Genomic DNA, 13792 nt, shown 5'->3' with positions numbered 1-13792 from the left:
ACAACACTTCCTTTCACTTTGTCTGCTCCTGTCAGCCTTTTTCATGGAGAATTTTTCTGAGAATATATTGGCCCTCTAATACAGTTGTACAATATCAATTATTTGTATCTGACACACGGCCCATTCTCTGCGCTTCTGTGCCCCTAAATGTGTCCCCATATGGTACCTTTTGTTTCTTACTTTATTGTTCAGTATGATAGGTTATCAAGCAAAATTGGACATGTCACCCTAGCTTATAAATGTTTTGTTTTGTGTCCTTCGGTTCATATCGTAGAACTCAGTCCAGTGCAAGAGAAATTGCCATGGCCTATTTATGTTTATAGTTTCCTGTAATCGATTTTCATTTGCAGACCCCGGAGAAAAATCTAGGCCACCTTTGGAAAGGCCACCAATGCTTCAATGAGCAATCAATGGCCAGAATTCTCCTTTTACTTGAAGAGTCTTGGTGAAAACATTTCTCCTTGGCATTTTCACGTGGAACTCTGCTAAATGTTACACAACGCAATGCTGGAACACATCAAGCCCATGTTTTAGTTGGGTGTTTGCCAGAGTGGGTCACAGCACCACATGAACACCTAACAGATGAGTCTGTTTTATTTAGTATCAGATCAGACTGAGGTCTTGTGTTGGTGTGAACCTACAGGGTGTAGCCAACAACGGGGCCACCACACACACTTCTTGTGGTGCTGTTGGATTTCTTATGCTACTTTAAGCTTTTGCAACACTATTCTGGTCTTTCATTTCCTGCCGAAGGTCAATGGAAATAATTACTATGAATCATTTTCTAGTGAGTAAGAATCTTGATTCTATGGTTATTGAACATTCCTTTATTATGTTTTTAAAAGGGCCACATGCAATTCAAATCTCCATTCATATGTTCATTCAATGAACTTAAATAATGACATTATTCTAGCGGAAGGCAATATATATACTGATTATTGAAGCTGTCGGGGGAATTACCTTCACCCGGGTGATCTAATTTGAATTAAGTTAGCCTAGCTTGATGAAAATAGGTGGTTAGTAATTTTATATTTACTACCTGAAAGGGTCTCATTTTTTATTTACATGGAGCGAAGTGAATATAATCACTTTTTTCTCTATATGGTAAAGAGCCTTGCAAGCGAGTTTTTTTTTGTCCTGTTACTCAATCATAACTTGCTTCTGATAATCAAAGTTGAGTACGTTCAATCTCCTATATTTTATACCAATTAATGTGTTTATGGCTTGGGTTATTTATATTTATTTAATACATTACATTTATTACATCTGCTATACAGATTTCATTGCAATCCAAATAGTTGTTGAGATCTTTCACTCAGAACCACATCCTGTATGCCAACCATAATTTAAGGAGATCACCAAACATGGCACATTTCATCCTCTGGGGATCATACATGTCTGTTTAATATTACACAACAATCAATCAAATAGTTGGGTAAAGTGAGATCATTTGATCAGGACCAAAGAATTCGACTGACCAACTTTGATATTCTTAGAGCTATGTTGCTAGCATAGTAAAAAAGAAGAGGAGGCCCCAGGACAATCATGTATCGGGCTATGGAGTACAAAGAGATGAGGAAAACAAAATAGAACCGACCAAGCCACAAAGTGAGACTTCCTGTACCATCTTCACAAACAAAATATCAGATTCAAACATCAGTACTGGGGCAGTAAGGGAGACAGCAGAGAGCCCCGAGTGCCCCTGGCCTCTTTAACAATCAGAACAGACAAGGTACACAAACAAACATTGCAGAGGACCAACAGAGGGACTACAGAGCACACAGTAATCTTTCAGATGTCTCTTGGTTTACAACTTGGATCTGTTGTCGAAGTGGTTTGTTTCTGCACATGTGCGGCAAAGGTCATCGGTGTACTGGATGCAGGAAAGTGTATATGTACAAGAGTTCAACAAAAAAGAGCCAAACTTTTGATGAAAACAGTGAAGGCCAATACAATCCTTCTTCCTACTCCTGCTGAGCTTTTGCCAACCACACATCCCTCTAGTTATACAGTCGGTGAATGATCCGGCAGCAACCCATGTACACTTTTCTAGTTCGTAGGCAATTCAAAGGTTGTTAAAGGTCTGCAAGCTCAGAGTGCAGTGTGCCTCAAAATGTGTTTTCTCCACTCTGGAAAACAGTCATCAATGTTCATCGCTGTGCTGAGAAAGATAAGATAAAACTCAATCATTTGCATTAGTCTTTTCAATTTGGCTGTGGGGTTTAATTGAATCTGCGGTAATTTCCCGGACTAAATGGGAAGATCTATGTTCCTTTCCATCCCTCTGTCTTGCTGTCCCTCATTAACCAAGTCTGTCTTCTGTTCTAAAGTGGCAGTTTGAATGTGGCTGTTTTCTCACTAGAGCGTGTCTCAATGGCTTTTACTGTCCATTAAAGCACATCAGCAGAGACACGTGTTAATAATAAGGAATAGCTCAGCTTAATGGCCACCACCACAGGTCCATGGCTATCAGACTATGAGTGTCACATGCTGAATGAATTCATAAAGGGGAGCTGCTTTTAGCCTTCTATGCTGACATAGATGATGAATGGTCCCATTAAGTCTGGTGCATCCAGGGTGACTGCATTTGTGTACAGGTGTTGATATCATTTTATTTTTTTAACAAGCACTCATCGCCTGTTTGAACTGATAGAGGATTTGTCATTATCTTCTGACTGAATCTGGCTCGTAAATGTATTTTTTGAAGTTTGGCATTATCTAATTTACATCTTTGATACAAGTTAAACTGCTGTCATCTTATGATGGTTTGTAACATAAATGCATAATAAGATGCATCATAAGTAAAACACATTTGAAATCAAGGTAGGAGATTTTCCAGTAGTGATAGTCTTTTGTTCTGCAGTCCTTTTCATGTTCACTCCACATGCAGGGTTTCACACTATCTATACAGTATACCACCCACCTATATAAATAGGCTAAAAACCATCCAGTCAAAGTTGTTCATAATCCCTCACTGGCTTCCCCCCCTGGAATACTACGGTGGCCGGCAGGTGCAAACGCTAAACAACGGCCAAAAACACACACATAAGCAGGAAACACCTGCAAATAATGAAATGAAAAACCAACAAACCCTGAAAACACATACAACAGAAAAACGCTGCATTTACAGAAATGATGCAAGCTAAACCTACAACACACAAACCCCGAAACACAACGCAACAGAAAAACGCGGCAAATACAAAAACGATATGCAAAGTCAAAAGCACATACAACCGAAAAACACATTACAAAAAAAAAAAGACATTACAAAAAAAAAAGCACCGGAAGTGCTTCAGGCCTCTAGGGGGCGCGCTACGTGGAACAGATCGATGTATGTAGACATAGAGAGAACGAACAAGAGGAAAGAAAGTTCATTTAAGTGGAGAAAGATATAAGAAGGTAAGTTTTGTTTTTTTATACATAGAGCGTCATATTTATATAGCTAGCGTTAGCTTGCCTAACTACTACACCAGCTGAGGGAGGAGAGCTTCACGTGAAGAGAAGAGAAAGTGAGGGAAGAACATTGTAAAGAGATGACAAATCAAGTGCAGGCAAATAACACGGGCCATAGTGAGTACCGCGGAAAAAGGACATTTGAATTCTTAGCAGTTTGTTTATATTTATGTATTTGTGTATAGATGTTGCAACTATACAGAGCTTTAGCAATTGCCTGTAACTATGGTCATGCTAATAAAGCTATTGAATTGAATTGAGAGAGAAAGAGAGAGAGAAAGTGACAAAATGTGAAGAGGGACAAAGTAATGACAGGATAGTAGTGTGCATTAGACATTCAAGGAGAGAGAGAGACAAATCACAGATTCAACGGTGAACATGATGTATCTATTTATTTAGCTAACCACTATTTAGACTATGTGTTTTTGATTGACTTGATTACATGGATTTACTACATCAATGTATGTCTTTTCAGGCTGCCATGTTTTGTCCTTTCTGTGGCCAACATCTGGGGACAGTTCAAGTGTTCTGTGGCTCCTGTGGCAAACATGTACAGTTTTTGGCAGAAGTTGAACACAACAGTAAGTTCACTTTTTGTATTGTATCTGTTTCAAATGCAAGAAATAAGGATTCAACACACTGCTCTGTTTAGAATGCTAATTGGCAGATGCATACACTAGTTATCAGCATGAAGGACACATTTTTTCATTGTCTGTTTATGTGAAATATGTAGAAGCCATCATTAAATTGTAGACCAACGCATGATTAAATACACAAAACAGCTTATATTATACATTCATAATTGTGTATTAGTTATATCTTTATAAAGAACTTTATACATTTAGAATCAGATTTTGAGACAGTGAGCCATGACATGTTTTCTTCTTTTTCTCCTTGTGTTTTTGAACTATAGAAGTTGCAATCATCCTCCCAGCATGAAAGTATTCGTCATCTTTTGCAGCTGTTGATATTTTTTGTTAAATTATTATCACGTTAACCAACAGTTGCCACGTTATCATAAAGATATACAGTATAAGATAATGTAATTGTCACGTAAATCAAGCTGCAAAATCCATAAGCAGCTCCTATATTTACAGTACAGTATTGAACATAAGACAGGTTTGCGAACATCATTACCTGCATTGTCGAACTTGAGGAATTTCCTGTCCTGTGGACCATCAAATATTCTTCTCATTCTCAGGCATTCCATTAGGAGGGTCAGGAACTCACACTTGGGACCACCAGTGTCCACTCCATCCTCAGTTTGTCCCTCATCATCAATAAACTTAACCTGCATCTGATGAGAGGGGTCGAATGAGGCCCCTTTGAAGCCGCGGATTGCTCCATCCCACACATTGGCTCTATTAATATTGAACCTGCTGCAAGAGGTATTTTTAATTTTTGCAGAGAGTTCTGCAACAATGTCTGGCGCAGTCAGGTATTCTGTGCTGGGAAAGACAAAGTGATGTATTGTAATATTAAATGATGAAGCTATAATAAGATTTACAGTATAGAATAAAAAAATCAAGTGATAAAAGTAACATTTAATACATTTCCTCTGCAGTTTGCTCCGTTTCCTCTTCTGGCTCAGACTGGCTGTCAATAATGATAAGTGCATACACAGTTGTGTAGTTGCTGCAGTGAGAAGACAGTTGAATAATGACTTTCAAATACATAATATATGCATGACAGTCATATTTGCAAAAGGATGTCGATCCTCTTCCTGGTTTTTTTAATACATTGGGTTCTAAACTGACAACAGCACTTTGTCATACTCCTGCACAATCCTTGTAAACATTTGAAATGGATGCAACAAACAATATCTGACCTTTGACAAATATTTGTGGGTGTTTTTTGTATCGTCTTCACTAAGATGTTGTGGGTGTCCTTTGGAAATGTATGAAAGTATAATTGTTCTGCTTCCTGGCAATATTACCCACTGTGATTGGAGGCTATGCAAACAACCAAATGTACAAATAAAAATACACACCAAACAACTGTGTCACGATGCAACTGTCAACATCGTTTACCTATAGAAGGTGTTCTGACCCGGGGCAGACTGGACCTCTTCCTGGAATGGGGTTGGTTCTCCATCCTACTTTTACCCAATAAATAATGATGCAGTTTATCTAATGACAGTGTCATTAGCACACAAAGGTATTTATTGATTTCATGTTCACAAATTCAAACCTACATGGTATAATTACATTTGTAATTAGTCTTACCCGATCAGACGCTGGTTGTGGGTGCCTGAGAGGTCTGATAAAGGTAAACAAAAAATATATTCAAACTACTGTACTGTTAAAACATTCTGCTTCTTGTGGCACAAAATAACATGTTGACAATGTTTTATTTGATCCTGGCAAACTATTGTCCATTCTGGGAGTGCTCTGTTCATTTGGAAAGTCCCACACCTGCATACAACACACAAATGACTGACTGAAATAAAATAAATTCACTTTAATTAAGAATAAATGCCACGATAGATCCAAACTGACCACGGTGTCAGCAAGACTGTCTCCAGATGGCAACTTTGCAAAAACCACACTGTCCTCGTCACTTGAAGAGGTTGTTCCAGTGTAACCTAAGAAAATAAAAGTGTCATGATTAATACTATACAAATAATTGTTCCCGTCTGTACCTATCATCAAATGTTGGTTTGAATCCTGAATTATTGGATTGACATCAATCAGAAAGGATTCAATCAAAACACAAAATGTTTGTGAAATGTACATTATATTGTTGACCGTCTTTTTCACTCTCACATTAGGATTTAGGGCACAACAAACCAACATTGTTGTGAGAAAAAAGGTTAATTTAGAATTACAATCCTTAAGAGGGAATTTATAACAGTTTGAACAGAAGGAAAGTTTGGAAGCTTTTGTTGATACTTAAATTCCATTTCTTCTGCCACTATTCATAAAAGACCATTTGACGTCATAAGTTCAACCACGAAGAGAAAGGAATGATGGGTGGAATGAATTGTGTTAAGAAATATAGACAGAACAACTGTTATGTTTACATTTGAACTATTATACAGTTTAGTGCTTTAAACAAGGGGGAATATATGTCAGAAGCACTTACAACTGTTTTCAACGGCTTCAAGAGTACAGATGTACAACGTAATTCGTTGGTAGGGCTTTCCAATGGCCTCTTTGTACATCTGTACTGTGAAAGGGGTGTCCGTTCCGGGGATATTTGTTATCACCCTCGCATCAGGGTACAACAAGACATGGGCACCATCTTCCAAGTCCTGGTTAAAGGCTTTCTGCTTTTTTATGGCAGCAGCCAACAGTTCTTCACATGCCCATTGAGGTTCGACATTAAGGGGAAGTGACCTCCCTCTCAAAGGTTTAAGGCAGCCATCCATCCTCCTCATTACTCCAACAGAAATCTGCAAAAAGACAATAATATGCAAATGAATAAAACATTTTTTCGGACATTATATGAGAGTGTGGTGAGCAGATTTGAATGACAGATGTATTCATAACAGAAAACGTTGCATACCTTCACCAATTTCTGTTTATTTTTGGAGTTATGCCGTCCCTTTGTAAAAAAGGTCTCTCCCTCTTTTTTATTTCCCTATATTTCTGAAAGGACTCTACAGCTGAGCTTCCTGCTACAAAAAAACAGGAATAAAACATTCATTACTCTTCATTATGTTCAATAGGAGTCTCATCCTCAATCCCTTCTGAGGAACATCTTATAACACATTCAACAGTAGGTAACTCACATAGTTTAGAGATGTATTTGTATAATAACAGAATTCGAACTTTTAAACCAAGTTTTCTATAAATACTTATTGTTTGGTAATAAAACAAACAACCTATTTACCTGCACTGGTGCTAGGCTGTGCACTTAGATGCGCACTAGTGGTGGGCATCTCCTCAGGGACTTTGTTAGCCACATCTTTTAGAAATGTGATGTCTCTGCCACAGACACCACAAAAGCCATGCGAAGATGTCACGCTGGCACCACAGAATGGACAGTACATCTGTGGAGAAATAAAATGTAGGACAGCTAGGTGAAGTCAAAAAGAGTGGATATTTTTCGGCTACCTAAATATTATAATAGTATTAAAGAACGGTCTTTCAATTAACTCATCAGAAGCCAACCTCCTGTCTATCCCCCCCACAAACCAAGCACCGAACCTGGGGGGACAGCGCTTTCTCCATCGCTGCCCCCTCCCTCTGGAACTCACTCCCATTAAACATCAGAGACTGCACCGACCCCCCCACCTTCAAAACACACCTCTTCAGACTGTCTTTTAATGTGGGAATAATGTTGTGTTGCTGTTTTAATATTTTAATTCAACTTTTTACATTTGATGTCCTTTTTATCACCGCATCGCATTTGCGGCTCAGTTGAGGTCCCATCCACGAGGTGAGGGCGTGAGACCCCACCCAGTCTGTGATCTGCGTGTAGGGAGGGGCGTCCCGGTTCTATACTATATCTATATTATGTCAGGAGTTACATTTAGGTGCACAATGGCTCTTGCAAGCTCTTTGATCAAACACGCTAACGCTAGCTACGTAAATATGACGCTCTATGTATAAAAACAAAACAAAACTTACCTTCTTATATCTTTCTCCACTTAAATGAACTTTCTTTCCTCTTGTTCGTTCTCTCTATGTCTGGTCATACATCAATCTGTTCCACGTAACGCGCCCCCTAGAGGCCTGAAGCACTTCCGGAATGTTTTTTTTTTGTAATGTCTTTTTTTTTTGTAACGTGTTATTCGATTGTATGTGCTTTTGACTTTGCATATCGTTTTTGTATTTGCAGCGTTTTTCTGTTGCGTTTGTTTTCAGGGTTTGTCTGTTGTAGGTTTAGCTTGCATCATTTCTGTAAATGCAGCGTTTTTCTGTTGTATGTGTTTTCAGGGTTTGTTGGTTTTTCATTTCATTATTTGCAGGTGTTTCCTGCTTATGTGTGTGTTTTTGGCCGTTGTTTAGCGTTTGCACCTGCCGGCCACCGTAGAATACAGATATGAATGTGTCTTGGTTAATAATTACATATAATGTCTGTGACGAAGGTAACTTCGTCACTGTGAACTGACGGCTTCGGGCATTTTTATACAATTTATACTATTTATTGATGTAGTGTTTATTGTATTTTATTTTTAAATGTGTTCACCTTTCCCCATGTCTGTTGCCGTTGATTGTGTGCACCTGGTGCCCTGTGTTGTCTCCTCCCCCCTCACCTGTGTCTTGTTGTGCTGATTAGAGTGTGGGTATTTAGGCTCTGTTTCCCTGTCTGTTGGGGGGCTGGCAGGGAGTGTGTGTGTGTGAGATCCTGGTGGCTGCAGGCTGGGCTCACGTGAACAGCAGCAGCAGGATTGAGGCTGGTGGCTGTGTGCACAGGAACAGCAAGATTGAGGCTGTGTCCTGTGCTCAAGTTTTAATAAATGCCCACACCGGGTTATATTTTTGGACGTTCTGCCTCTGCCTCCTTGCTTGGTCTGGGCCGCTCAACGGTCAGCTTCACAATGTCCTTTTTCTGTTTTCCTGTCTTTTTAGCAGGCATTGCTTTATGAGTGTACTTTGTAGCGGTGAGTTATTATAGGTGAACAGGTTCACACACAGTCCAGAAGTCCCAGTGCCCAGCTCAATGTGCAGCATCGGCAGTTTTGTTAATTGAGGATCCTATACTGTAGTCTTATAAAAGTCCAGTCAGTTTATTGTCAAGATCAGATGAACACTTCTGAATTCCCATGCAGAGCTAACATGGCTGTCTAAAATATTTTATGAGCATCAACCAGACTGAATAAATACTTAAATGTCATGCAAAGCAATGTACACTATTTGCACAATCTTTAGCCAAAATGCTTTTAAAGCCTGAAAAAGTGAGTGCAGTAGTGACAGGTTCTCTTCCACAAGCTTCCTGCATAGTTTTGGGTTATAGATAATTGATTCTTAGGTTTGGGTACACTTTCAGTTTATTGGCTTTCTATTCCTAGCCGTACAGCCTGAGATGAGAAACTGCTTCAGAGATTTAGCTCATGAAAAGAACGTCCCCTATGTTGAAGCCAAAGTCATCCATTTTAAAGCTCTGTTGGTACTGAGATATGCATGGATGGATTGGGTGAATTGTTTGCATTAAAACCTTGTGTCAAACACCATACGGCTGGTGGTGCAATGTTTTTATAACACATGCATTCATTTTGCCACTACATACAGCAAACCGGTAACATATTTCTTACGTGGAAATGCAGCACACCAAGTTTCAGCTTGTGAAAGCCTATGATTTGTTCTCGAGACTTTGGCTGTTCAGTGTTCACCTCATGCAGGGCTCTCAAGAGCCAGAGCAGTACAAGAGATACTGCAGTTATACTGTGACAGTGACAATTGTGTGGTCCCTAAAGACATTACTATATATTCACAGCCTGATCTAGGTGCTATTTCTTTATATCTCCCTTCAACAAGCATCTATATTCTACCCCTTTTTGAAGATGACCTTTTCTTCTTCTTCTGCAACAACCCAAAGAGGCTCAGCAAAGATGAGCCACATAATCATGTATTTTTAATGACTATAATTTTTTTTCAATGTCTTGCTGTGGGGCTGAAAATATTTGTATTCCAACCGTCCGTGTCTTTTGATAAGACTTATTTTAGTGGATAAAATCCTTTTAATTTGAGCTTTAAGGTAGTTAAACAAGACATTGATTAGCTTGCAGAGCATCTATCTAATGCAACATGAACATTTGTCCTTTTGAATATCTGCTTATATTAAATGGATTGTAATAATTAGCTGTCTTAATGTAATAATAGCCTTTCCTCAATTGTAGAATTAATGAAAATGCATTTCAATTACAAAATACCAACTAGAGGACGAACAAGTTGGATTGTGAATGTGAGAGTTTTCATTGAATAGTGATTTTATACAGTTGTCATTCTTTCTGAATGCTACATGGATGAACTAATATCCTTTCATTGTCAGAACAGCCAGACTCTGAGACAGGTAATTAAGAGGTTGGTGGAGCAGTGGGGGGTGTCGTTCATGCACCTCATAATTCTTCATTATCTTCACGAAGCAGATACCTTACCTGAAGAAATATTCTTTCTATACCATTGCATGGTTTTTAATTATGAAAACTGAAGTGTAACTATCCTCTCTAAAAAAAACTACCTGACGTGTTTGGAGGTCAGATTTATAGATTAACAACGTTAATTTGCTTCCTCCACTTCCATAATCATTTCCATTAATAACTTTCCTTCCAATAGCAGCAGTATTTCAATAACCTTTTTCAAGTTAACCTTAACAATAATTGTCCTCTGTCAAAATATTTACTGGACACATGAGATTTGGACCAATCTTCTGGTTTAACTCATCCAGACAGTGAAGAAACCTGTTTCCCAAAGTGAAATTAAACATTAATTTGCTTTGGAAATAAGCGGTAGCTAAATTAAATGTGAAAAGTTGTTTTCATTTGCCTAAACTATATGAGAGGTTTTTCAGTTTACTAAACTAGATTTGTGGTGATTTAGGGATGAATGTTATTATTTAGGTACACAGCATCAAGAAGACTTTGCTAAATGTCATTTGAAACTGTGACTACCCGATTTGCACGTTTACCCGATTTGCACTGCGCAAGTGCGAGTTGGTCTGCCATATTGGACAGCTATGTATGGCAATCCAAACAGGACATTTGACGTCCGTACTGATCTAATAACAGAGTTTTTGTTTTGAATCAACTTTTTTTTAATGAAAATGTATTTCCCTTTTCCAGGAATCTCAACAGAAAAAGTTTGGCCGGACTAATACATTTCTAATGTTAAATAAATGAAACAATTCACGATTAAGAATTAGATATTAATTATGAATGCCATAAATGATTGCATATATTTACAGTTTCTTATTTTTCCAGTGTGATAGCTGTCAAACAGAAGTTAAATCCATTTCTCACTTATTCTAAGAATGTACTTAACCCACTAAAAGGATTTCTTCTCAAATAATGGGGAAATGACGTTGTAAAGACAATAACTAATCTCTCTCGTTCAGATTAACGTGGTTGGGTTCTTTACTTCTTTGCGAAACGCCGCTGTGTCAAATGTTCTACTTGGGTTGCTGTATGCAAATTTGGCAGACAAGCAAATCAGGTAGTCACAGCAGCATTTGCCACATGAAGAAGCCATTTTGAAGGCACAGAAAAGGTGGTCTACTGGCTGCGGGGAGGATGACATTTAATGCAGGTTATTCTGTCCATCCTGCAATTTTGGTTTTTACCACAATAGGCAAACTACGAAAACACACACAGCTCCTGTATCCTCAAATTGACAAACTCTGGAGGCAGCTCTACTTTTTACGTCCTCTAATGTTAGACTGAGGGTGTTTCTCAATGTCGAGTACGCTTGCTTGGTAGCACATGTCTTCCGAGTCACTTGCTTCAGAAGTGAGGCAAGAATACTTCCTGGCATTCGGAAAACGAAGATTGGAACAGGCGAGCAAGTGTGCAGTTGTGCGTCATATGAGAGGCCCTGCCTTACATTTTCCGCCACAGATTTGGGAAATTGGTCCGTGCGCAAAGCATTGTGGGGATTTTAAGACCGCGGAGTCTACACATGTGCAGCCTCGAAATGTCTCGCGACGAAGTACGCCGGACTCGGTAGAATTCCAAGTATGCTGGACATTGGAACAGTCCTTCGGCGGCACTCGATGACATAGTATACTTGATATTGTGGCTCTGCAGCAGGTATAGTCGACATTGAGAAACGGCCACTGAGGCAGTCTGGCGCTACAATGGCTCACTACTGCCTCTAGAGGAACAAGTTTGTACTACAAGACAGGACCAGGCCAGCCAGGGCTAGCCAGTTATCATGGTCATTTCAGTAGATATCTCTGTAACACAATACATACTGTAGATGTCCTTGACATTATGTCAAAACTGTTACTACTTCAAATGATTTTGATAGCCATTTATTGTTTTATCTAGATATTACTCAAGGAACATACAGTAAGCAGTTTTTAAATTGATGCTTGGCCTTTGTAAATAACTCATAGTTGCAGTAAAACCTAAATAAAGCTGCTCTTCGTCCTGCTTTTTTGTTTTCTTTTGCTCAGATATTCTTAACGTATCACTTGGCAGTTAAGCTGCTGTGAAAGCAACTATTGCATTCGAGAGTCTGACCGTCTCTTCACTTTTTTCTTTTTCTTATGGTTTCCCTCCATCTCCCCCACTCTTTTCCCTTGCTGCGTCCCCTGTGCTTTTTGCTTTTTCATGATTCTTCTTTTCTCACCCTGTGTCTATCATTTCTTTTTCTCACTCTCTCTCGCTCTCTTCTTTTTTCTCTTGCTTCCTTTGAAGTGCCGAACAATGAGAGGGCTACACTAAGCTCGTAGGGAAATCCAGGCTGAAACTGCATGGCACAGTGCAGCGAGGCAGAATCTTGTCCTCTGGACCACAGGGGGATGGGAGGGGTGTAGAGACCATCAGAAGTAAAGTCAGCATGTGGTGACAGTGACAATGGCTGCAGTGAGCTTTTATCCTCCAAGCTGCCACCAGACTAAATCAGCACAGCAAGGCTGATGAACGCCATGACTCATTTCCAGAGAACATTCCTATCTGTGCCTGTCTCTGTGATTGTTGAACCTCTACAACTGTCCTTTTATTCACTGGATGTGTACATAGAATAGATAGTGTACGGGACTATCATGGTGTTATAATGAAGACCAGATGATTTGCATGTCAGGAGCCTTTTGACTATAATTATTAAGTTTCATACAGCATGTCAGCAGAGGAGAAAGACAATCACTTGTCCTTCCATTGTCTCCCCCCCACCTCCTTTTTTGTCTTGTACCCCAGACACATCCATGCAGTGATGAATGCTATTCATTACTGAAGGATGGAACGGGAAATGAAGCAAAATGACTGCTTTGGGAAACAATCCGTGACTGGGGCATACATGTATCGTCTGCTGGAGCATCTGAGACATGTGTTTATCCACTCCCACACGTTCCTTGACGCTAAAGCCTATCTCACAGTTGCTTACCTTTGCTATATGAACTGTTTTTGAAATCTGATAGGGCCTCTCACTCCTCCAATTCCCTCTTTGTCTGTCTCTCTCATATTTATAATTCTAACTAATGCCAACAATGCATGATGTTCTTTTAATCTGTATCGCCCTTGATGAATTTCTTGAATCAGTGTGTCTCATGGAGAATTCTCTATTATTCACCCTCTATTAACTATCCTTAATGCAGGCAAATGTATTCCATCGCTTCAATAATGACCTGATGAATTCCTTTTGGATTTGTGATGACAACTTGACATTTGGTATTTATTTTCATGAATCAAGAACACATTTGAGTGCATATATGGGTAGAAAGAGTATATGTAGCA

General features: G+C 39.2%; 1 protein-coding gene and 1 long non-coding RNA gene across 8 annotated transcripts in view; one reads left to right on the top strand and one right to left on the bottom strand.

Moving 5' to 3' along the window:
* Positions 1-13792, top strand: part of LOC117560761 (protocadherin-15-like) — a 281857-nt gene that overhangs the window by 34789 nt on the left and 233276 nt on the right.
* LOC117560762 lies at positions 4734-8082 on the bottom strand. 7 transcript variants are annotated; one of them, XR_004571235.1, is made up of 9 exons: positions 8028-8082; positions 7288-7447; positions 6961-7072; positions 6538-6847; positions 5952-6037; positions 5679-5712; positions 5484-5551; positions 5005-5088; positions 4734-4901 (listed from the first exon to the last, which is right to left on the bottom strand). It is a non-coding gene; the product is annotated as an uncharacterized LOC117560762 (long non-coding RNA). The 7 variants fall into 7 exon arrangements; XR_004571237.1 differs by having other exon boundaries at positions 5444-5548; XR_004571236.1 differs by having other exon boundaries at positions 5484-5548.

Source organism: Gymnodraco acuticeps, unplaced genomic scaffold, assembly GCF_902827175.1.
Source record: "Gymnodraco acuticeps unplaced genomic scaffold, fGymAcu1.1, whole genome shotgun sequence".
NCBI lineage: Eukaryota > Metazoa > Chordata > Actinopteri > Perciformes > Bathydraconidae > Gymnodraco > Gymnodraco acuticeps.
Note: the sequence above shows the minus strand (reverse complement) of the source record. Positions and strands in the feature narration are given on the sequence as shown.